The 24672-nt window shown below is 37.9% G+C and overlaps 1 protein-coding gene across 2 annotated transcripts in view; it reads right to left on the reverse strand.

Moving 5' to 3' along the window:
• Positions 1-24672, reverse strand: part of beat-IIIc (beaten path IIIc) — an 81545-nt gene that overhangs the window by 46327 nt on the left and 10546 nt on the right. The gene's annotated exons all lie outside the window — the stretch shown is intronic.

Raw genomic sequence — 24672 nt, forward strand, 5'->3', positions numbered from 1 at the left:
CAAAGTAATAGCTAGTGTTAAAACTTTATTTAAAAATTAATTAACATGATCAAATAATTTGATGATGATGATCCATAAAAATTAGTTCCTTAACAAAAACTAGATGAACTATCATCAACATTGGCAAGGATAGCTAAGCATTTAGAGATTCAAAGGATTGTGATTATAAACATAATAATGTTAGTCACAACCTGTAAAACTCACAAGTTTGGTCCTGGTATTTTAAGCACCTAAATGGCTACCTTTAAAACTTGATATATATTATAATTAAAATAATGTTTAGAAATGCTATTAAGGTCGTTTAGATAAATAATATGTAACTAAACAGTCTTTAAAATATAATGGTTTAAAATAAACCAATAAAAATAAATAGCTTTATTCAAAATGTAAATTTTTTTTCAGTGCACCCACACTAGTAAAAAAGCGAGCGCAACGCCAAAAGAGACAAGAAAATTGTGTAAAAAATAATTGAAGTCGAAGCTGCGACAGATTTTACACACGCACGACTGTTGGAAAATCCGGGAGGTGAGGTGGGGCTGGGCGCCAAATAAAATATTAGGGCAAAGGCAAACCCCTTTTTTGTCATGTCCGCCATTCCTGGCCCCTCTCATCCTGGTAGTTTTGTCCCCAGAGGATTTTTTTATTCGCGGAATGCTGCATTTTTTATTTTTCAATTTGTTCAGCGCCAAGTTTTGTGGGAGAACTTACGGTAAGTAATTTATCTTGACAGTGTGGGCTCAGTCGAGGGCTTGTGTGTACGTTTTTCGCCCAGGCAAAAATTTAAATTCATTTTAATTTATTTAATTTCTTTGTCCTTTTCCGGTTTTGGCAAAAATAAGAATATAATAACTATGTTTTTTGTATTTAATAATACTCTTCGTTTTCAAATTTTATAAGAAAAGTTCATCAATTATCCACACAAAATTTTGCCATTGGCCGATTTAGTTATACAAATTTGAATGTACAATGCAGCTCAGTTTTAGATTCCAACATGCTAAAAATAGTTTTCGTGGAGGTATTTCATTCATAACCCTTTATTTGTTTAATAGCTGTGGCTGAGATTGTACTAAAAATATTTTACGGGGCAATACCACAAATATCTCAGTATACATATTTCTTTTTTCCCAAAAGTTTTCAAAAAATTTACAAAAATTTAAGGGAGGGTAAAACATCATTAAATTCTGTGCTTTATTTTCAGGTGATTGATACATTCCATTATTTACCAATATATAGGATATATTTTCGTTGAGACCGTTATCTGGCAACCCATTTATTGGTTTTGCTTTTCGACATTTCAACGATTCACGATTTTTCCCTCACAACATGGTTTTTCACTCGGTTTCCGATTTATTTTTGGGTTATTTTATTTTAAAGGTTTTTTGTTGTAGTGCTAGGTCGTTTGTGGTATTTTTTTGGTGATATTTGCTGCGGTGCAACTATTTTCCCGCGCTCTATCTTCCTCCTCTGTGCTGAATTGGAATTACAAATTTTTTATTACTCTGCGGGCGACCCTTTTTCTCGGTTTTTTAGTTGCCGGGACTCTAGTTTCTACGTGTGTGTGTGTTTTTTCATAAATCTCCAAATTGAGATTTATGTTAGTTTTGCATATTTTAGCCATGTCCGAGAGCGGTTAGCTTGGCCCACAGAAGGACCAAGCCAAAAGCTTTAAAACTTTTAGTTTTTCGCTGTGAGGTGAGGTGGAAGGGGATTAATAAATTAGTTTGCGGTCGAATTGTCGCTCTTCTGGCTCTTAACTTTTTGATTGCCGTTGGCGGTTGGCTGACAGATGGCCAGCAATTAGCTGTTTTGGGAGTCCAAAGTTGGCTCGATTGCGCATTGCGAATTTTAAGTGCGAAAACTTTCGCAAATTTTATTAATAAAGTATGATTGTCGTTAGTTAAAATAATCTGCATTCCCATTTTGACATATCAAAAATCATGGATAATTTAATAAAATTGTTAACCACCCAAAATATTTTCTTTGAGTATTTGTTTATTTATAAAATATTTTCATAGACTTCAGCGCTCTATTGTAATCCCACACATTTATTAAAATTGTTCTACATCCCTTTTACGGCACTCCCCATCCATTATTTAGATTTCCACTTGATGATTTTGGTATTCAAACTGTTTTCAATATTTATGCAAATGCTTAATCCACTGTCAAAACTTGAGCTCATCGCATAAACATAAGTATTTCTATTGGGATACACCCACTCCCCCTGGCAAATCCATAAAATCCTCCAAAAGCTGCCAGATGTTTTCCTGACGCAATGGAAAGCGAGAAGGAGAGAATTTGGGAGTGAGAGGCCTAATAATCTGTACGATTTGCCTTTTCGCCTTTCGCCAAGAGATTTATTACCGCCTCGTTGCGGATAAGAGAAGTGCAAAGATGGACCCAGATCGGGGGACTGTATAAGATATATATACGACGACTCGGGGACTTGTCTCCTTGTTTATGAATTTCTGGTGTCGCATCCACATCTACTGCAATGAAGTCATTTTGGGACACTTCTGTTTCGGCTGCTGCCGCCTCTGCTGATTTGGTTATTTATCATTATTTCTTTTATGACGCCATGTGATACAATATTTATGTGCTGCGAGGGCTGGCCAAAGAGTTATGGCCGGCATTTGACATTGACACAGTTGCATAAATCAGGGGGCCGCTGCCAGAGGCAACCCTTTATCAATTACTGGGGAGAAAAATCCAATCTCATTATGAGCTGTCAGTTACGCAGGCCAATCAACGATGCCATTTGGATCTAATTTGATGAGAAACCCACAATCAGTTATCCCCTCCTCAATTTTGTTAGCCCTTCGCAGCCAGATTGATTTAAATATGGGGCAAAGAAAAACGAGAGGCAGGCATAAGACAGTCTGACAAATCTGTTGGAAGCTCGGAAAACTATTAGCATACGGGGGCTTACGTGTGTGAGCGGTCCCTCGATAAGAACCCCATCCTCAATCCATCTGAATAACCCCCGAGGCGCTGACAAAAAACTTTCAGACAAGTTAATCATTTGCGGGATATTATCAATCCATTTTTGGGTTTTACCAAAACGTTTTGCACTACCCTGAGACATTAATGGGGGAGAAACGTAATAGTGATTCAATTTGTTTCCCATTTAAGTGATTTTAGGAGATAAATCGAAAGAGATATATCTAATTTAAATAAGAAACTTTTTTATATAACTATCAACAGTTGATAGAATTTTAAACTATTTTTTTATAATTTTTTTTATGTGAAGAATACATATATATAAATATAATACAAAATATGGGTAAACTTTATAAATCTTTCAATGTTTACTTTTTTAAACAATAGGTATAAATAAAGTCATTATAAATGTGTATATTTTGCCATTCTTTGGATGATATAAACAGTTGTAAGAGTATCTGCACATCGCTTTATAAATATAAGATAGTGTTAACCAATTTCTTTGTCTTACCCGAACCCCTCCCCGATCCACTCTCATCCCTGCAGATGGAATTTGGATTATAGTTTGCCTCTGCGTGTGCGGGATTTGGGCACATCATTACAGAAAACTCCCAGACGTAAGCTGGGGCTCGTGCTTGGGACCGACCTTTCCTTCTCTATGTGGTGAAGGTTTTTAGGAAGAACAAAATTCAGGGGTGTTGGGGGCTGCAAAGAGGAGGCAGCTGCTATGGCAACCATAATAAAGCTTATAACACTTTGCATTTACTACACTAATGCAAATACAACAGAACGATGTGAGCAATGTCTGAATGAGGGGCATATTTTCACTTGAAAAAATAATTTTCGAAAATAATATACAAATTCTTCAAAGTAAGAAATTTGTTAATAATAAATAAGCTAATATTTTATATAAAAATAATATTATTTTTATGTAGAAACTGACCAGGTAGACAAAAAATTTCTTAAATGCTTAGAGCTACTAAAAAAATTTTAACAATAAGAAATTGTAAGTACTTTTCCCTTTGAATTTCCAAATTTCACTTAAGATGTAGAATCCCCTGACAATACATTGATCTTTTCCCGCAGTGTAGAGGCAGTGAGCGTGTGCTCTGTATCCCATTTTGACTTCAATTATGCCCACATATGTCGGTCGAGGCACAAAATTTGTTTAAGCTTCACTATGGGATTAAAATTTGCAACTCAACGAGTAGGGCGAAGGATCAGGGCTATGGCCTGGAACTGGGGAACCGGGACAAAGATCCGGGGCCAGGACTAAGGTCCTGGACCCCTGTGTGCATTGGCTTAGATAGCTTCGGTTGGCTTGGGCCATTCGGTTACTGCGGTCTCAGAAGTTTACTGCGGTCTGACTCTGCGACCCTCTGATGGGTTAAATGCGGCTATCCAGGGGGTTGGCTTCCTTCAAGGACCTTCCGCTGTCATGCAATGAGAATTGAACTCATTACGGCTAACAGGATTGAGATTGAAACGGATGTCTTTGTTCGGAAAAATGCTTACTGGCTTATTATTTTAAACCAATTTGTGTAACAAGTATCCATTAAGGTAAACATATTTGAGTTATTAAATTTTACAACATTAAGTAACTTGGCATTAACAAGTCTACAATACGTGTGTGATTTCTAATCATTAATTACTAGTTATGGTGATATGTTTTTGGATTAAAAAAAAACTATTTGAATCTTTTGATTTTATCTCTTATAAGGAAAATCAGTTGATACCCTTTGAATTATTGTTTTTGCGCCCTTTTCAATTTGAGTTCCATATATTTGACTATTTCTTTTACTAGTTTCTAAAGTTTTTGCTGTATTCCGCCTTCTATTTTCGCATTCCTCCCACAAGAAAGCATGAGAAATATAATAATGTGATTTGAATTTGCCGCCGTATGCTTGGCACATTTTGTTTAACCCCCTCAGCAACCCGTTAACCCCCTTCAGGCGGCATTTTGTGCTGATTTAACACTTTAAGCCTTTGCCACAGTGTGGCACTCAACAAGATGATTTATGGTTGGCAAACGAGAGAACAAGAAACGGGAAAAAGAAAGGCAGCTCGCAAAAGTATGCAACACACAAAAAATAGGTTATAAGTGGGTGAAAGTGTGCAGTGAAAGGGGGCGAAGAGGCGCACACACAGCGAGAAATTTTATAATAAACTACAATTTTTATTTATTATTATATAAATGTATATCTTCAATGCCAAGCATTTATTTAACTTGCATTAATGGTAATAATTTTATGTCTAACAATGCTTAATTTTTCTTTTTAAATATATGCATTAAATAAATGCATTTTTTTAATATTTAAATTTAAAAGAAAATCGTTGCTGTGTGTGTAGCAGTCGGCGGAATGTCGACGGCAAGTCACTTAAAAATGGCTCAGCAAAAGGTGAAACACACACAGCTGCGGACATGGCCGAAATGCACTTAAAATGCATGGAAGAAAGGCAGAGAGAATGCGACAGCAACAACAGCCGAGCAAACAGCATCTACAGGAAAAACAACCAAACATTAAAGCAACATGAGGATAAAGGAAAATCAGTAGGAAAAGCAGGAACACAAGAAAATTGGTAGGAAAAAGGAGCAGCATCAACACATCTGCAACAAGGATGCAAGTTCCCTGTAGGCGGCCACAGTGACAGCTAAAAAAACAGCAACAAACCAGGGAAATTTATAAAAAACACAAAATGCATTCCGCAAAAAGAGAGAGAAAATGAGTTGCAAGGAAAGAGACAACACTTGCCACCTCAGGAGCAAAAGTAAAACAAGGTCTATAGGTGGAAAAAAACGAAATTACTTTAAAAACTTCAAGCTGAGGCGTCCAAACTAAACTCAAGTGCCATATATATATATAAAAAGATATATATTTTCCCCGCACAAGTGTGGGTGTTGTAGCTGCACGAGTGTGAGAGAGTTTCGAGTACCATAAGCAAACACTTTCAAGTGCATTTAAAGTGCGGCACAAACAGCAACAGCAGCTACTTCAGCAGTTCTCCACCGGCTTTTCCGACTTTTCCGACCCAGCCATGAACTGTTAGGCCCAGACACCCACTTCATACGCCCATTGTCAGCCCGCCACACCCCCTCTTGCCACTTACAGTGTTTGTTGCCAATAATATTTACACTAAAAAATGTGCAACTCCGCTACAGAAAAGTAAGTAAAATAAAATAAAGTGCAACAGTTCTACGCCGTAGATGGAAAAAGGGAAAATGCGGGCCACGAAATGTAGGCAAAAATCCCGGAAACGGATTCCGGCTGTGCCAAGTTTTGTGCTCGAGCAACAGTTAGCTGGCGTTTTGTGCCTAAATATTTTCCAGCTAAAAGATTCCCGGAAAATCTGCTACTATCTCCCTTGGCACTACCACCGTAACCCTGATCCACTTGCTGTTGAAAAACTCTCTCCTCCGCAAAGCTGGCTAATTTTGAGACCTAATTTGTGTCATCCTGTTTGTAAAAGTTCACCAACTGCCCCGTTCTTTCCCTCTCTTTCACTCCGTGTATCTTTCTCTCTTTCTGGTTGAGTGGATTTCTGGCTCATGTGGTGAACCTTGGGATAATTCGCCATTGTGTGTGAAAATGGAAATGGAAACCAGTTGAGGAAGGCAGTAATTATCCTATCTACTGGGAAGTATCAAAAGGATTAACTCACTGGAATGGGTTTTATGGAGGTGTTATCCGGTCATCCATATTACAGGAAAGATTGGGAATTGCTTATGATTTAATAATACTCATTAATATTTATATTTGTTTTTTAAATATTATATTTTAAACTATGAAAAATGACTCTTCTTTCCTTGTCAAAAATATTCCCCTTGTTTTATCAAACAACCCACATATGGGTCATATTTTTTGCAAGTCTTATTCGTTTATTTTTGATATATGTTTGCGATATGACTTGCTTCGATTTCATGGCAACTCATAATCAAAATAAAAACCATCGAATTTATCACACGCCATTCGTTTTCAATAAGTTCTGCAACTTGGAATTAGGGGACCCCAAAAACATTGATGCACATGTGTGTAGGAAAAAATTTTTTTTATAAATGTAAATAAATACGAGCATAACCCACCAATTGGTGAGTCACGCTGACTTTTACTAACCCAGCGAAAGAAAAAAAAGTTGGTGTAATGCGGGGCGTAAATTGTTGGCAGTCAGCTATGAATATCCAACATTCCCCCGCCATTTTTTTTTCACCACCCTATAGCTAACGAATTGAACTACCAGACAACTCCACCTTTTTCGCGTTCCGGATTCCGGAGCAGCCTCAACAGATTGCGGCAACTTTGTGACGTTGCGGAAAGGCAAAAAATAAAGAGCCAAATATAAAAAAAAAATGATGGTAGCTGGAAGAACCACAAGGAAGGTGAAAAAGTTGAGGAAATATAAGTAAAGTATTCGGCCATATATGTAGGACTGAGCTTCATGTGTGCGGGGGAAGATGTTGGCTTTGGCTGCTATAAAAATTACTTTGTTTGCCAGCAGCTCCTTCGTCGTGCAATTTTATTGAGCCTCGAACAGTGGCTGCCAAAAGTTTGCAACGACAGTGCGGAGTGGGAAATCTCGGTCCGTTTGGGGCTGAGATTTCTCAGTTGTATTGGGCTAGTTTCCCATATTATTTTTCCCTCTTTATTGCCATATATACTTATATGTGAGTATATAAACCAAAATCGTAAAAGTGATTTTGTGACGATTCAGCGAATTTTTGGTACAGGTAAAAGTACAGTCGTCTTTGATAGCAAATGGGGCTGGGGCCTTGTTAGCGAAGAGAAATGGCTCGACTACCACCAGGTGATTGAGGAGAAATGGCGCTTTTGGGGATCGCAGGGAGTGTTTTTGCGAGACTCGAATAGTTTGGCTTAAAGAGTTAGCGGTGGGCGAGTAAATGCGGCCATAAAGCTTGGAATCTTGGAGTTTCGCAGTTGAAAAAAGATATTTCGATATGTGCTGGCATAAAATGCTTTAAGAACGATATAAGATTAATGGTTTTGGGATGTACAGTGCACATTCTATAATTATTATATTATTAATATATTATAATATATATTATATTATTTAATATATTATATAATTAATATTTATATAATTTTGATATATTCTTGTGTTCCAAGAAAAATAATAATATCCATATTATATTTCAAAAATAATTTCAATTATATCTTTTTATAAATATCTTTTGTAGCGTAAATAGAAGTTTGCAAAATACACGCGCCAGTAAGAAAAAGCATTTGCATTTTGCCTCCCTTTTCATCCAACTCTCTGCTTTCCTTATTTTTGCGGTATTTTTTCTGACCTTGGCTGGTTTCATTTCGGTTCAGTTGCCATTTGCCATCTGACTTCGCCACGGTCGTCTAATTAACCCATTCGGGGTTAAGTAAACTTCAATTTAACTCAGCACAACTCTTTTTCCTCCCCTTTTTTAAACTTTCCCTCTTTCTCTTTTTGTTTTTCACTCTTCGGTTGCCTTGGGTCATGGCACATATGTTTTTAATTATAACTTCTGCAGTCACTCCTCGTCGAGCCAACTCAGACATGGCAGAATTCTCCTTGTTTGGCTCACTCTTTTTTATGGCTTCGGTGCCTGAGGCTTTGTTCTACATTTTACTCTTTCTCCGGATATTTTCAGCGTCCTTTCTTTTGTCCTGCTATAATTTTTTGCAAATTTATGTTGCGTTACATTCGCAACAAACGAGACATTTTATAGCAGATCATCAATCAATTTGTCAGCCTTTCTGGGGAAGTCTTTTGCTCGTACTTCTGATCGGGGTCCGGACCACGCCCCTATATGTAATTAAACATTTGGCCCTGCAGCTGGGCGAACATAAACTTATTTATAATACGGCCGGGAGCAGCAGCCGGAATATGCTATAAAGTATAATTTTATGGCAGTGGAAACCACAGGCGCCTCGGGCCAAAAAAGAAATGTCAAAAACTTTGGATGATGGGGTTGAAAATACAGGGGACAGCTCGTCGCAGTTGCCATGCGTTGGCAAACTTTTGCCACATTAATTTCAGCCGCAAAAAATACGTCTCGTTGACGGAGTCTGTCAATGTTGCTGCTTCCTCGCATGTTGCATGCTGCATGTTGCCGCCGTGACAAAGGCAAATAAAGCGAGTTGCTACCACTGCTGCTGCTGCTGTTGCCACAGAATGAAGACAAATGGCAGCCTGCTGAAAGCTGTGTAAAGTGTGTGCCGAGCGTAATTAGACAAACATTTGGTCGGGCCAAGAGCGAGGCCAATTGCTAATTGCCTCAATCAACAAAAGTTTCCATATTTACGCCAGCGAACAAGTTGACAAAAAGTGTTTTTTAATATTCAAGCAGGGAGAGAAAATATGGAAAGGTAAAATGTGCAAAAAATCGTATTATTTGTATTTTAAAGAGATACATATACAAATAGTAAAACCCTAGTAATGCTTCTAAAAAATTAAATGTTGTAAAATTAATTATAATTATTTAAATACACAATCTTTTTATAATTTTAATATTATTTTGTTATCTTTATTTTGTTATCTTTACAAAAAAGGTATGTTAAATTTGACTTAAATTTTTATGTTTAAATAGAAAACGAAAGGTTTTCCTTGGTGCATTGTAAAGGGCGCGCTTTTACGATGTTGAAATTTCCGAACTGATGCAAAAATGATTGCAATTTTCATTTAAAAAATTTCAACAGAATACAAGTAATATTTTTCAAAGACAAATTGTTGATATAATAAACATAATTTAGTTAAATCTTTTTTAAACAGCAATTTTTAGCAATTAAATGTTTATTTTTTCGAAATGTGATATTCAATGAAGATCCTTTCAATTAAAAATCTTTTTTAATATCTTATATTTTAACATAAAACGATAGGTTATCCTCTGTGGAGTGAAAATTGCACACTTGTCTCCTTCCGTATTTTCCTGCTGCTGATCATTTTTGTCGCATTCTGCGTTAATGACAAACCGACAAGCGACGAAGCGCGGCTGTTTCTAATTGTTTTGGCACTCCCGTTGCCTGGAAAAGCGGGGAAATTAGAAGGAAATTGGGGAGCAGCAGGCATTGTTAATGGATATTTGCCTCGTCTGCGGCTGGGGCAAGTTCAATTTTTCGGTAAAGTGTTAATTACACCAGGCAGCGACAAATTTTGAAAGATTCCTCTATGCCAGCTGACAAATCATTTGTCGTGGGCTGGAAATATTTGGTCGGGGGCAGTTGACGTCCAGAGACTGCGGTTTTAGCCACCGTAGCACCAGCAACGTTTGACAAATGTCGAGCAGACATGGGCAGAGAGAAATCGAGAGAAAGCAGCGATGGAAGGCAGGAAAATGATTGGGGAAATGGGGTGCAAGTGCCCCCGATGAGGAAGCAATGAAAATTCTCCGTCTGCTTTCGACTGGGCAATTTAATTGCTGCTGCTGATGGAGATGTTGATGAGCTTGTTGCTAGTGTGCTAATGCTGTTTATGTTGCTGGTGTTGCAGCAACTGTTGCTGCGGTGTCCATTGCTAATGCCATTGGCCAGAGTGCTGTCTGATGTATTCGGAAATGTATTTGGATTGTTAATGTTTCAGATTAACAAAGCCAGAGTGACCAGTCGTGTATTAAATGAATTCCCATTTGATTTTCGTTCTAGACCGAAACTACAGCCTTTATTTATTAACATTTATCTTGAATATTTATGGGGAAATTTAATATTTCTCTAATGCTCCTTTTTGGTTTTACAGAGTGCTGTCTGATGTATTCGGAAATGTATTTGGATTGTTAATGTTTCAGATTAACAAAGCCAGAGTGACCAGCCGTGCTTTAAATGCATTCTCATTTGATTTTCGTTGTAGATCAAAACTACAGCCTTTATTTGTTAACATTTATCTTGAATATTTATGGGAATATTTATTTTTTCTCTAATGCTCCTTTTTGGTTTATTAATGAATTAAAGTTAGTATTTTATAGAAAACAATGATATTAACAAATTTATAATAAATGCCACATTTTTTAGTTCCTTTAGCAAAGTAGGTACATATTTTTCGAGTTGCTCATTCCATTTTATTTTTTATTTCTTAACCATATCCACTGGTCACGCAATAAGCATGAAAAACTGCACAAATACGGCTCAATATTTATGACCATCACAGCTTTTCCATCCATAACCATCCCGGGACTTGTATGACGCAATGGGCCACATTTGCAGCATGGTTATTCACTCAACATCAGGCAGCCTGAAGTGGCCTCAAATCGTAGTCACGTTGCCAACATTGCGATAATTGCGTCTAATAACTTTTGATAGCTGTAATTAATCCCCGGTGGCGACCCGCCTCTGACCTCCACACTCTCCATCCATCACTTTACTAAAGGATGTCAGCGATGAGGAGGAGGAGCGGCGCATCATCATCTCGGGCGATTCTGTCAGCCATGAAATTGACACGTCTTTGGTATTAAGTGGCACATTGAATAGTCCAAATTAATACCCATGCTTCATGGTTGTTATCCGCGTTGTTCAACCCTGTTGCAGGATGGTAAATCAATAAACTTAGTCACCAAGTAGAGAACTTGAATAAGATAATACCATTAGTGATAGTCCGATCGGTGTACTTAATGGTGTACCTGCTAGAACTTAATTTGGCTTAGGAATTATCAAATAATGGAGTATTTCATAAGGGTAATGCTCGGATAACTTAATAAAACTAATACAAGGTATATCAAAATTATGAGTAAGTGATAACAGTAAATAATAATTCTCAATCGAACACAATTTTTTATGACACTATATACCAGGGACTGAAAATAATGAATATTGGTTGGTTTTTTAATCGAAAAATCTCACACTTATTATATTATTATATCTTTTAAATCCTTGTCTTATTCGTGTCTCAGTTATGGAATGCTAACATTAGAAATCGATGATTAAATGGCCTACCCTTGAAGAATTCCTTATGTAAGCGATTCTTAAAGAACAAAAGATCTTCAAAGACTCTTGGGTAGTCTTCTCCCCCATTGTCTAGCAATTTCTGCACTTTCCAAAGCAATTAAATCGAGGGCGCAACCCACTCGAGGGGCGTGGCCCAGGGGCGGGGGTGTGGTGGCTAGATGGGTGGGTGGTGCCTTCATCTGGGCGAAAGAAATGAACATAAAGTGAGCAAATGTGCCATAAATTAAAACTAAATGCCGACCGACGCTGTCAAAGGCAGAAAAACGTGAGGACGAGCGGCGACTGCAGTCGCAGTTAAGATTAACGCACACACGCATCCGCCACGCCCACAGAGAGGGGCGTTGACACCCACACACAAATACACACACATAGATACACACTCACACCGAGAGAATCTCTCATAGATGTCAAGCATTGGCCGCAATGATTTACGGCTTCGCATAGGGGAAAATTGCGCATACGCCGCGTGGTCGCCACCAAGAATTTGTTAGCCCATTTTTTTCGCTGTTGTTCCCTGCTGCTGTTTGCTCATAAATTGTGCGCTGGAAAAGTATTTCAATGCAAACGAGAGGTGGCTTTTTGAAAAGGATGCGTTCTACAAAATACCCTTTAAGATAACAACATTGGTAACTAATATGTAAATTTATATTTTTAGTGCCAGTAAAAGTTATATAATTTGAAAAAATTAATCAATAAATGTAAAGATAAATTCAAAAAGAGCAATAAGTTCTCAAATGTAAACAATTTCACTGACCAATTATAAAGCAGCTAAGAAATATCTTTTATTAAAATTTAAATACCCATCAAGAAAAGTCATTACAAGAGTAATATATCTCAAAAGCTGTAACATAACTTCTATTAATTAAGCTACTTCAAGTGATCAGAAGTTGTCTGCAATTTATTCCCATAAAGTCTTAAATCACTTTAAAATAAACCCATAGCTGAGAGTAAGAGATGAAGACACATTGTTGTTTAGAATTAAATTCAGCCTACGTGGAAAACTGTGACGCTTTGGGTGGTCGCCTTCGTTCCTTTGTCGCCGTTTTTGGTGGCGACACTTGGCAGACATTTGGTCATTTGTTGGCACAGCTTGTTGCACGCTGAAAAGTGAGGAAAAGTGTGGAAAAACCGGGCAGACGCTAGAAAAAAGTTTGCGCCACATCATCTTGTTAGCATTTTGTCAGCCAAGTTGTCACATTCGCCTCAGCGAGAGATCTTCAATGTTTCGCCGGCAACAAGTTGACAACAACTACAGCGAGGAAAGAGGCCGGAAAAGGGGGAAAATCGGGAGGGGAAAATGGGGATGGGGAAAAGTGGCGAGGAGACTTACGGTGCAATGGTTTTCCTTTGCACACTTTCACCCCTATCCCGCATGCACTTTACGCCTCACTTGACTTACATTCGGGGCAACGACAACCAGAGATGAAAACGCCTCCGCCTTGTTTTCCCCTTTTTCCGGTCCCCTTTCAGCGCCCCTCAAACCCCCCCTCCAACTGTCGCGCAAAATCTTTAATTGTCGCGCAATTTTCCAGTTACTGCATTTGTCGCCTCGCCCGCACTTCTTCTTGCCTTTCGCCCTCCTTAAAATTGCCAAGGAATCCATATATTCATTCATTTGTCCAACGATATGCACAGTGGAACTTATTGCAGAATTTACTGGATAAAAATCAGTTAATAAAAACATTTTTATTGAAGGACTTACAGTGAACTCGAGGTCATCACATTTTGTGTATAAGAACAAAATTTATTGTTTTAAATTGTTATTTACTTGAAAAAAATTCTTTAGCTATTATTTATTAAAATTTGCTTTACTTTTTATGACAAACACATTTTATTGAAACATTTTCCTAACACCTTAATACTTTTTCTTTACTCTAAATGCACCGCACATAAAACACAACTAATACTTAAATATATTTTTTATAGCATTTAATAGCTCTTGGTCCATAGAATGGTTTAATTTTATGCGTTCCCCCGAAGAATGTGGTAATCACCTGACATCAATTCCAATCTTTATAGCAAAACAGCTTACAATTAATTGGGACTAAAATTCTTAAGAAAATTCAAAAGAGAACATAAAATCCAGGGCTATACTTTTTAATAATTCCGCATGAATTCCAGCGATCCACTGTGCCCATTCAGTCAACCATTCATTCATTCATTCTCGATTCCCATTCGGGACTCTCATCTTTCGCAACTCGTTCTTGCAGCTTTCTGCTGGTTGCTTTCATTTGGGGCGCCACTTTCAGATGCAAGCGATATGCCCCCTGACCCCCACCAGGCCGCCCCTGGGGCCACGCCCACTGCAACTACCAATTAGGTGGGCAGAAGGCGGTTGCAATTTCAATTAAAGGAATTAATTGCGTGTGCGGCAGTCAGTTTGAAGAGTCTCCAATAAGACGGCAAAACTGGCGAAGAATGGGAATTCTTGTCAGAATGGTCTAGATAAGTGACACTTATCTAAATACATATTTACCTGGCTGCTGGGGTACAAAAAAAAGAAAAGGGAAAATCGTTGGAAAAGCGAGATTGAGGAGGGCGGAAAACTTTATATGCAGCCCGCATATTGTCAAGAGCGGAAATTGCAGGAAGCTGCAGATTTTTATCGATGCAAGTTGACAGGCGCCAGAAGCAGCACTCGATGGAAGTTTAACCAAGCTCTATGTATACAAAACCACCCCGACCACCTGCGCCACCTACGAATAAAGGAAAAACCAGAAGAGCTTTCCTAACCATTGCTTCCGTTCATTTTCAAACGCAATGTTGAAACCGGAACAAAAAACTCCATTGAAAATTCCAATTAGGGAAAGATCAAACGGTCCAGAAATCGGATAAATACCATTGGCATAAACATAAGCAAATGAGGGGCGAACTAAAGAAAGGCCATTAAATTTTAGTCAATCGATAAACGAAGTCACAAGTTTTTCATCATCAGTGGTGCAACCAGAAGGCAGCCCAAAAAAAAACAATTCGTAAAAAGCCTTACCCCATAAAAAATACACTTTACGATCCTCACGCAAACTATATAGCTAAAACGGGAGACAGCGATAGCATCGGGGAATGAAAAAGAGCGGGCGTTATACGTAAAAGTATATATATATACCCTATAGGGTCCCCCAGATACAGCGACATACTGCGAGTGTCAATGCTGATGTAAAGTGTCACTTAAAACGCGCTCAATATTTGATGGCCCGAAGACAAAATTGAGCCACCTCCGCAATGCAAATGAAAAAGCAATATGCCACGGTACACGTCGTGACATGAGTGTAAAGGCGGTTTGTTATAAAATCGGGAGAATTTTGGGTCAAGCTTTAGCTATGGCCGACAATGGTTTTACAGGTAATAGGTGTAGAAAAGCTAGTTTTTTTAGATTTGTATTAATTTTAGAGATATGTATAGTACATAACTATACGTCTGGATGAAATATGTTAGTTTTATAGAAACAGAAATAAGATCCTTACCAATATTTAGCAAAAATCGTGGTATACAATACATACCAGACTTAATTAGTGTTATTATGTATTTTACCATTAATTTGCTAACAAATTAGGAACCGAAACGCACTTTCTGCGTACTTCAGTTACAATGTGAAAGACCTTACCCAAACCAACGATTCCCAGGCAGGCTAAAATAAAACCTTTAAACGATCTTCGGGCAAACAACGTGAACGCATTATAAAAATGTTTTACGATGCTGAGACCAAAACGGGAGAGTAGAAAAACAAAACAACAGAATAAATGCTGAAAAGCGAACCAGAGCGAGTTTTATTATGTCGTCGAACGTTGGCGAGATAAGGTCAGTTCTTTGGGGGCGGGGTTGGTAATGTGGGTGTGGGGAGGGTCGGTGGAAAGGGGAGGGGGAGGGGCAGGCGGGGGGTCTGGGGCCAAAGAGCAGGGGCCCAGTGGATTGACCGCTTTGCATGTCGCGCACTGCATTAAGCGAAACCAAAAAAGAAGCCGATGACAGCAGAAGGGAAAAGTAGAGGAAAGAATAGGGCACTGGAAACAACCAGAAAAATTATATACCTAGTAAAAAATATAAAATAAACCTAATGATCTGTGATAATTATTTGGTTAAATTTTAATAATATTATTAATAATATATCATAATTTTAAAATATAATATATAATATCGTTTAAATATAATATATACCATTATAATAATATTATTAATATTATCATTTTCATAATTTTTTTGTTTTGTTTCTTTTTTTTTAATTTTTACTTAAACGTTTGCTTAGCATATTTTATTTTAAGTTTGAAAAATAAGGCCACTTCAAAAATACACACCTTATATTCACATATTATGTTTCTAATATTATTTCTATTATTTTGTTAAGAAGGTATTAAAGCCCTCCCCCACAAAAGACTTTGAAATTTCTTTTGGTGTATTTTAAAAAATGGAAGAACTTAGTAGGGAACTCCGGGGAACGGAGAACAGAGGGCTGAGAACAGAAAGGCGACGTCTGGACATGAGCGCGAACATGAATCGCTGAAGGCGGCAGCTTAATGGATATGGATAAGTTGTATATGGATATGTCTTCCATGTGGCCGACTCCCCGCCAAAAATTAAATGATGAACAATGAGCTTTGCTCTACTCTAAAGATATCTTGATGGTTAATTACTAAGCCGCAGAAAATCAAAATTTTTATGAGAACTAAAATATTACTAGTGAAATTATATGTATGTGGCATAATATAGCAATAAAAAATAAATTAAAGAAGCTTTTCGGGTTTTTAGGTTTAAATTCGGGAAAAAAATGCAATAAAATAATATTGAACTTCAATAAATAAAAGCTTGCATATTTGAATGTAAAACCCATAAATACATTTGGGATTTTGGTTATGCAAAAATGACTTCATAAATATTTTACAATGCAAATGGATGCAGCAAGGGGAAAATATTGAAACGAATGTTTATTTGAATAGTGCAATTTTGTATTGCCGGCAAAAATGTTATATTTTGGCGAAATGCAACAACACAAATAAATAGTTTTTTGGATAAATATTAAGAGCAGACTTTTTCAAAGCTTTTTTATATCAATTTATAAAAACGCAATATGTATATTATAAAAATTTTAACTATTTTTTTAGATACAATTATATCTTGACTGAGTGTACTTCCCTCGTAAAGGGTATTTTAAGCTCCTACTTGCTTTTGTAATCCCTTTCTGTTTTTTTTGCCCGCTGCTAATATTTTTCAATTTCATTATCAAGTTTAATGCTTGGACCATCGGTTTACTTAGCGGTTGGCCAGACGAAAATAAAAACATAGAGGCAAAGGTCTCTCGCCGGCGGTGACCTTTTGTGAAGATACCGCACCCCAGACCCCATTTTCTCAACCCGTATGTGAGGCGCCTTTTAGAGAATACCCCATTTTGTTGTTTCAGTTGTTTGTTGGGCAATTCAATTGAATGTTTGCGGCTGGACGACAACTGGCGACTCATCAATGCCACGTCATCATCCTTTTTATTTTCGCCAGTGGCGGCGAAAGGGGGTGGAATTCGGAATGGGTTGCAGGGGTTTCAATGCCAACGATTTAACGATGGCTGAACATATGCAACAGCAACACATCATCGCAACGCCAATGACCAAGTAAAAATAACAATAAACAGCAGACAGAAACTTCCACAGTGGCAAATTGAGTTGTTTGTTGTTTTTTTTTGCAGTGTGGTTGTTTTTTTTACCCTTGTTTTTACATTTTCACATTAAGAACGCAACGCAGCTGCCGAAGAAGGTTAATTGTTGTTCTTGCCGCCGACGTTGTCATCGATATTGATTATGATATTTTTTAATGGACGGCTGCAAGATGAAAGGCCCCCACGAGATGAAAGAGAAACTTCAACACGATTGAGACACACAATAATGGGGCGATATGTGTGTGCGAACATTTAATTACCGGGTTAATAAACATTAAAATATTGATAAATCAGGCAGGCAAATTGTTTAAAAAATGCAATCAAGTTTCTGCTTATTCAATACGAAGACAAAGGAGTGAAGTCAACATTTCAGCGTGGCTTTTATTGTGACTGACTTTTCACGAACAATTTTTTAACTATTTTGTATTGCTCATATGTGAGGCAAATTATTTATTGGAACTCTCATTTTTTAATAAATATGTTACCTATTTTATTCGTCGATATTTAAAGAATAATTTAAAAATTGGGTGAAAAATCTATGAAAATATATATTTTTCAACTAATTACTAAGCATCTAAAAATGTGAATGACTTTAAAAATTTCCTATCTATTTCGTTAAAAAATATATTATACTTCAAAACGTTTTAAGTCGAAATTTAAAAAATAATTTCAAAACTAAGTTAAAAGTAGATTATAATCATATGAGAAAATATATATTTTTTGGAGACATCTTCTCAACTAAATATTTAATATAAATCTGAAAGATGATATTACATTTTAAAACTTAAAAAAAAGTTGAAAGTTAAAGAACAATTTTAAAATTTGGTTAAAAATCTATGATAATCATTGGAGAAAATATATATCATTTTGGACCCATCTTTCTAACTAAATATTTATCGTTTACCGTTTAAAAATCTGAACCAATCGCACATGTTTTAATAAATTTGCTGCAACTTAATTACAGTAAACACTTGATTATAAACCATTTCAGCTTTATTGTGGGATGCATTTCATTTACTTTTTGTCCCATTTCGAGCACTTTTAACCGCTTAACCGGCACTGAAAATGTGGCACAACCCTGGGCCACCGCCTGCCACGCCCCCTGGCCAACTCACCGCCCACTCATTCCATTGATGCCAACCGTAAGTGCACAACAATTCGCTGGCCAACAACTTTTAACAACGGGAACACTCACACAAAGGCAGCGATAACAACGATAACATTTTAGCACATAAATTACAAATTCATGAAAAATTTTATGCTCGTGTTGTGCACTCGGGTTTTGTTTTGTACCTTTTTTTCCACCAACCTTTTTGTCTAGGTTTCCTTTGGCATTGTTTTTGTTTTTAGTTTTCTGTTTTTGGCGGTAAACGCAACGAATGTTGCCGCTGCCATTTATGTTGCTGTTGTGGCAGCAGCAACATGCAACGCTTGCCGGCAAAAGTTGGACAGATATCGCACATATATATGCAGCTGGATTGGGGGAATGGGATTGAGGTTCACCCAGGATTGTCCGCAAAAGGTGGCGGCAAAGGTGCAGTGCGGTCAATGCGTTATTTGCAATTCATTGCAGCCATGGGAATCCAAATGGGAGAGGGTGGTGGATGGTGAGCAGATGGAGCTGGTCAGAGGACAGATCTGCACATACAGACCCCATCGTTCATGGTCCGCTTTCGGCTTTATGGCTTAATTTTTGGCGCTGCCATTGCTGCTGCTGCTGTTTGTGCCACACATTTCGCAAGCAATTTAAATGCTAATCAATTTGCCGCGTTTCACGCTCCGCCAGCAACATGGCAATCTGCCCCACATGCGAACTCCCAGTCGCAACAAATCCAATCCAGCCACCCACCATTCAGCGGCAGAAACGCAACATTGCACACAATTCAAACAAACAAAGTCGCTAAAAATTATGAAAAGGCAGCGAATTCTGCACAGGGCATAAAAGCAGAAGCCAAATGAAATAATAATCACAGGCTAGGGAAATAAATATGGACCAGGACCAGGAATGTAGAAAGGCCTGTTGGTTGAAAATTGCAATACAACTGGAGAACCATTGATGGAAAATTATATACATCTTTTCTATAGGTAATAATAAATATAAATTAGCAATAAAACAAATTAGGTACAATTTTTAAGCACTCCTATGATGATTCCTTCCGCAATCGCTCAAAGTTTTTTTTTAATTTTTGAGGAAATAATACAAATTAATCTAGAACAAACTAGAAATCAAATGTTAAATTAAAGTCACTTGTTCAATTGCTTAATATTTGAATTTTATTTTTTTTATAACTCGTGGAGTAATATTTGCTTGATTTAAACCACACCAGATACACATCTAAAAAAAAAAGAGAGGAGTGAGAAAAAAAATAAAGCCAAATGGTCAGGGAAAAGTTACGAGCGATGCGCAGGTTGAAAAAGTGCAACACGTAGCATTTGAATAAAATGAGTGAGGAAAAACACGCGCATCCAGAGATTGTTGGATTTTTTGATAACCGGAACGAGAGAGGAAGTTAGAGATAACAGGCCCGAAAAAAATATAGAACAAAGTTTGATTTATGGCTCCGGCTTGGAGATTTTAGATGCAAACAGAACCAAAAATCGAAATCAGTTGCACATACAAAACGAAAATGGATTGCGATTCAAAGTGGTAAATGTTGAATTGTAAAAACACACATTTTTTAAAGGACTTCAATTGAAGCTGTGTTTATATCTAGGTGAAATTTTAAATTATTACGCGTACAAAATATCCTTAACCTAATATTCCTAATCTAATTTTAGGTAGAAAAACCGGAAACTTTATAACTTTTCCAATGATTTTTAAAAGCAAAGAACACCTTCTTAACAACAACCAAAAAAACAGCGTACTTCCATAAAAATATCAAAAAAAAAGACCAGCAGCAGATGGAGTAGCGTAACAGGAAAAAAAAACAGAACCAAGATGAAATTGCATTATGTCGATTTTGTGGATTTTCCTATGCAAAGAGAAAAAGGAAAGGGGGAAAAATGACGAAAAAATGGGAGGGAACAGGAAGCTCAAATGGCTGCGAGTGGCTCAAAAAGTGCCCCAAGATGTGGCAACATCGGTCCAGGACAGCAGTTACTTTGCATCTTTTAAGCACTGCTCATCGGACGGTATGGTTCTAGGATAGAAACAAGGAAGAACGCTATAGTCGAGTACCTCGACTATCAGATACCCGTTACTCAGCTAAATGGAGATATGCAAGCAGCAAAGCGAGATTAAAATGCGCCACCTACCGGCGGTAGACAGATTTAAGCGTTATGGGCGTTAGAGTGGGCGTGGCAAATTTATTTTTGGATAAATCGATAGGTATTGACGACACCAATACATTTCAGTTAAAATTTTTTATGTAGCATGCAAATTGTGGGCGTCACAGGTTTTCGCGGTTTGTGGGCGTTTAAGTGGGCGTGGCAAACTTTTTTTTAGGTCAATCGATAGGTATTGATGAGAACAATACATTTCAGTTAAAATTTTTTATCTAGCATCAAAACTGTTGGAGTTACAGTTTTGGGCGGTTTGTGGGCGTTAGAGTGGGCGTGGCAGTCTACTGAAACAAACTTGCGCTGCGTAGGAAGCTCAGGAATCTGTACGCCAAATCTCAATAGCCTAGCTCTCATAGTTTCCGAGATCTCAGCGTTCATCCGGACAGACAGACGGACAGACGGACAGACGGACAGACGGACAGACGGACATGGCTAGATCGACTCGGCTAGTGATCCTGATCAAGAATATATATACTTTATGGGGTCGGAAACGCTTCCTTCTGCCTGTTACATACTTTCCGACGAATCTAGTATACCCTTTTACTCTACGAGTAACGGGTATAAAAAGGCTATGCCAGTGAAAATATAGAAGGTAAAGGGATAAAGAAGTTTTCATTGGTTTCGGCTGCGGGCTGATGAAGCCGAAGCAGCCCAGGTATTCCATCCTGATCGCTTTTTATCCAGGCTCATAAAAATCATTCATTTGCGAAAAGCCAAATTGCCAAGAACGCAAGTGAATTGATAAGGATTTAATGGTGTCTTAGAGAAGCCTTTTAAATTTAATATATGATCGAAAAAGATTTTTCAATATTTTTTTAAAAGTTTATTTCTTTTAGTTTATGGCTTATTGATATGTTACCCAATAAAAATGCTATAAAAATGTCCAATAATTCTTTTGAAGTTGATGAATTGTGTCACAAGATTATAGAAATTCATGGGAGAACCTTTGACTTGATTTTAATCTGAGGAAATAACAATTATAAAATTGAGAACGAATTTTTATGAATGCCTGTTTCGTAAAATGTAATGGGGAGATTAAAATTGTCTTGATTTTAAAAAGTAATCCTAAATCCGGTTTAAGGAGAAACTTTGAGTGGCAGAAGCTGCTTCTTAGCTCCCAACCGCCGTGTTTAATTTTGCAACCCTAGTCTTATTTTGCCACCCTTTTCCGCACACTCCAAAACTCAACCACCCAGCGACCACAAAAACCCCCTTGGGTTTACTCGCCTTAAATTTGTGTTTATCAGAGGCACACGACTCGATTAATTTTGAGGGTGGGTAGGGGAGCCAAGGCGTGTTTTTAATTGCCAAGGACAATTAAAAACAATTTTGCAGGCACAAAAGAGTTGGCAATAAATTTAATTGGCCCGCTGCCGTAACGCCCATTGATTATTTTCGGTGTGGGCGTGGCATGAAGCACTTTCACACCTAGTGACAAGGTGTCCAGGGTTGCCACCACCGCCCAAGAAAATTGGTGGATGTGGATTGGGGATGGATGGTGTTTTCCTTGGCTGGTTTGCCGCTGGAATGGGGCGGCAATTTATGCGGCTGTCAGTTGCAGGGGCAGCTTGGATTTTTATTGGCACCCGGCACGCAGCCAGAACTTCAGCTTCGTTCGGCTTCCTCTCAAGTAATTGCATCGAGCACATAAATCAATTGAATTGCATTTTCATGCGACAAGTTTGGCCAACCCTCGATTGTCTGCAAGTGAAGTGAAAGCCAAAAGTAGTTTTCCCCCTGGGCCTGTCTCTCATCTTTTTAGCTGGCCCCTCGAGCGTGGCGTAATCAATTGAAATTGCATGCAATGCGTCACTGGCAGATCTAAGTAAAAATCCCACAAAGTTCAGTTGCAAGCCAAACCAAATCGAAGTCGAAATCGAAGTCGAAGTCAACCCCCTGAAAAGTAAAGGGCATTTTCCCCGTTCTCAATGCAACACGTAGAAAGATTATCGGCAACTTCGTTTATGGCTTATCAAATTAAATGATTAATGTTTCCCTATGTTTCCTTCTTCTGCGCCATGAAAAATGTCATCAGCAGTTTTCAGTTCAGTTCGGTTTATATTTTGTTTTATTTTCTTGCTGGGAGTTCAAATGGTTTTCGTGTTGCGGTTGTCGACTTGGTTTAAGTTTCGTTTAACATTTTATTGAGAAAGTTTTGTTTGTGGTGACCTTTATGCTTAGCTGATTTGTGGCTGGTTAAATTGTTTTGAAGTATAAGTATTTAGTGTTTAGGACCGAAGGAGTTAAATCTAATACAAGGTGTGGCTTTAATGGGAACTTCAATTTAGTTAGGATTTTGTAACTTATTTTAAGAACGCAGCTTTAGACTTGTGATTTCGTTTGATTAATTTGGTTATAAGGGATATTGGTCCATGGTCGACTTTATGTATATAAATTAAAACTAATATCTAAAGAAAATGATTTTTAAATGAAGTACATTCATTAAGTTAAATACATTCTAATGCATCATAAATCAAAGTTTCCTTAAATGTCACTTGGGTTTTACATAACTAACCCTTTTAAGTATGACCCTAATAATGGGTGAAGTTAAATGAAGAGTGCCATTGGAAAATTCCCATTTCCCTTGTCTCACATTATCCTTAGCATTTCCATCATCCAATCATGGTTTCATTTGCTCCTGCACTCCAAATTCTCAAAATTCCATCAGCAAAAGTTTTCATCATCCACAAAGCTCATGATCCACACACAAACACACATCACATTAATCAGTCAGGACAGTGGGACGGATGGACAAATACGCACTCGAAAGTATAACTCATCGGGGCACAAATTACAAAGACAAACGATGACTGACAACCGCAAGGCTTTTTTGGCCCCCAGAATGGAGAGTTCGGCGTGGAAAGTGGAAAGTGGGTAGCAGTCGGGGTCACCACTTAGCACCCACAATCCACAGGGCTGCGACGGAAAATCCAGGGACAGAGGGGCAGGGACATCAGCGTTTTTGTTAATTAAACAAATGCCGCAGTGACATGTGCACATCACGAGAGATGTGATGACTTTGCCGGGGTTTTGGTTTGGGCCGCTGCGGTTTATGCATCTGCATTCGTGATGGGTGGCATGGGTTCCGGGTATGGCTATGGGTATATATGGTACCATATAGGGTCGGAAAGTCGCACAGTCGGGTCTGGGGTTCGGTTTGGGTGGCGCTGAATTCAGTACCCACTGACAATTCCGCTTGACAAAAGCGCACACAAATAACGGGGGAAAACAGGCGACATCGCTGACAATGGCTCCGCATGCAATTTAATTTATTTCAATTGCAACGGAATTATTACGACAGACGACAAAGTGCCGTCGCAGAGCAATTTACCCAGCATCCCCTGGGCGCCGCTCCTGCTATCCCCCTATAACCCCCTCCTCCTTGGTGTTCCAAAAAACCCAGCTTCTTTATCGCTTTTTTAGGGAACTGTTAATAAACAAATTCATGTGCGAAGAAAGTAAGCGCAGCGAGCGTCGATTTCAATTAAACAGACGCGTGGTTCCCGTTGGCCACTCAATCTGATAATGACCACAGTGCACAGTGGCGGCGGAGGGGGTTTCTGGAAAGGGGTCCCCCTTTTTGAGCGCCAAATGCTGGCAGGAGGTAGAAGAACTTAATTTATCAACAAAATAAGATGTATCAGTCCTTTATAAAGGAGTATCTATAGTTTTATTTGATACAATCAATCTAAATCAACAGGATTTCTTACTAGCTGTCTGGTGTCACTTGAGTTAAAATCCATTCTTAGCAGGATCCAGTAATAGAGAATGAAAATTTTGTAAAAATGTAAAAGCTCCAGTTTTAATGGCTTTTACTTTGTATTTATTCTTAAAATATCAACGCTGGTTTTAATTCTTAAAATATCAACGCTGGTTTTATACGCATAATATATTATT

This window comes from Drosophila suzukii, chromosome 2L (genome assembly GCF_043229965.1).
Source record: "Drosophila suzukii chromosome 2L, CBGP_Dsuzu_IsoJpt1.0, whole genome shotgun sequence".
Lineage (NCBI taxonomy): Eukaryota > Metazoa > Arthropoda > Insecta > Diptera > Drosophilidae > Drosophila > Drosophila suzukii.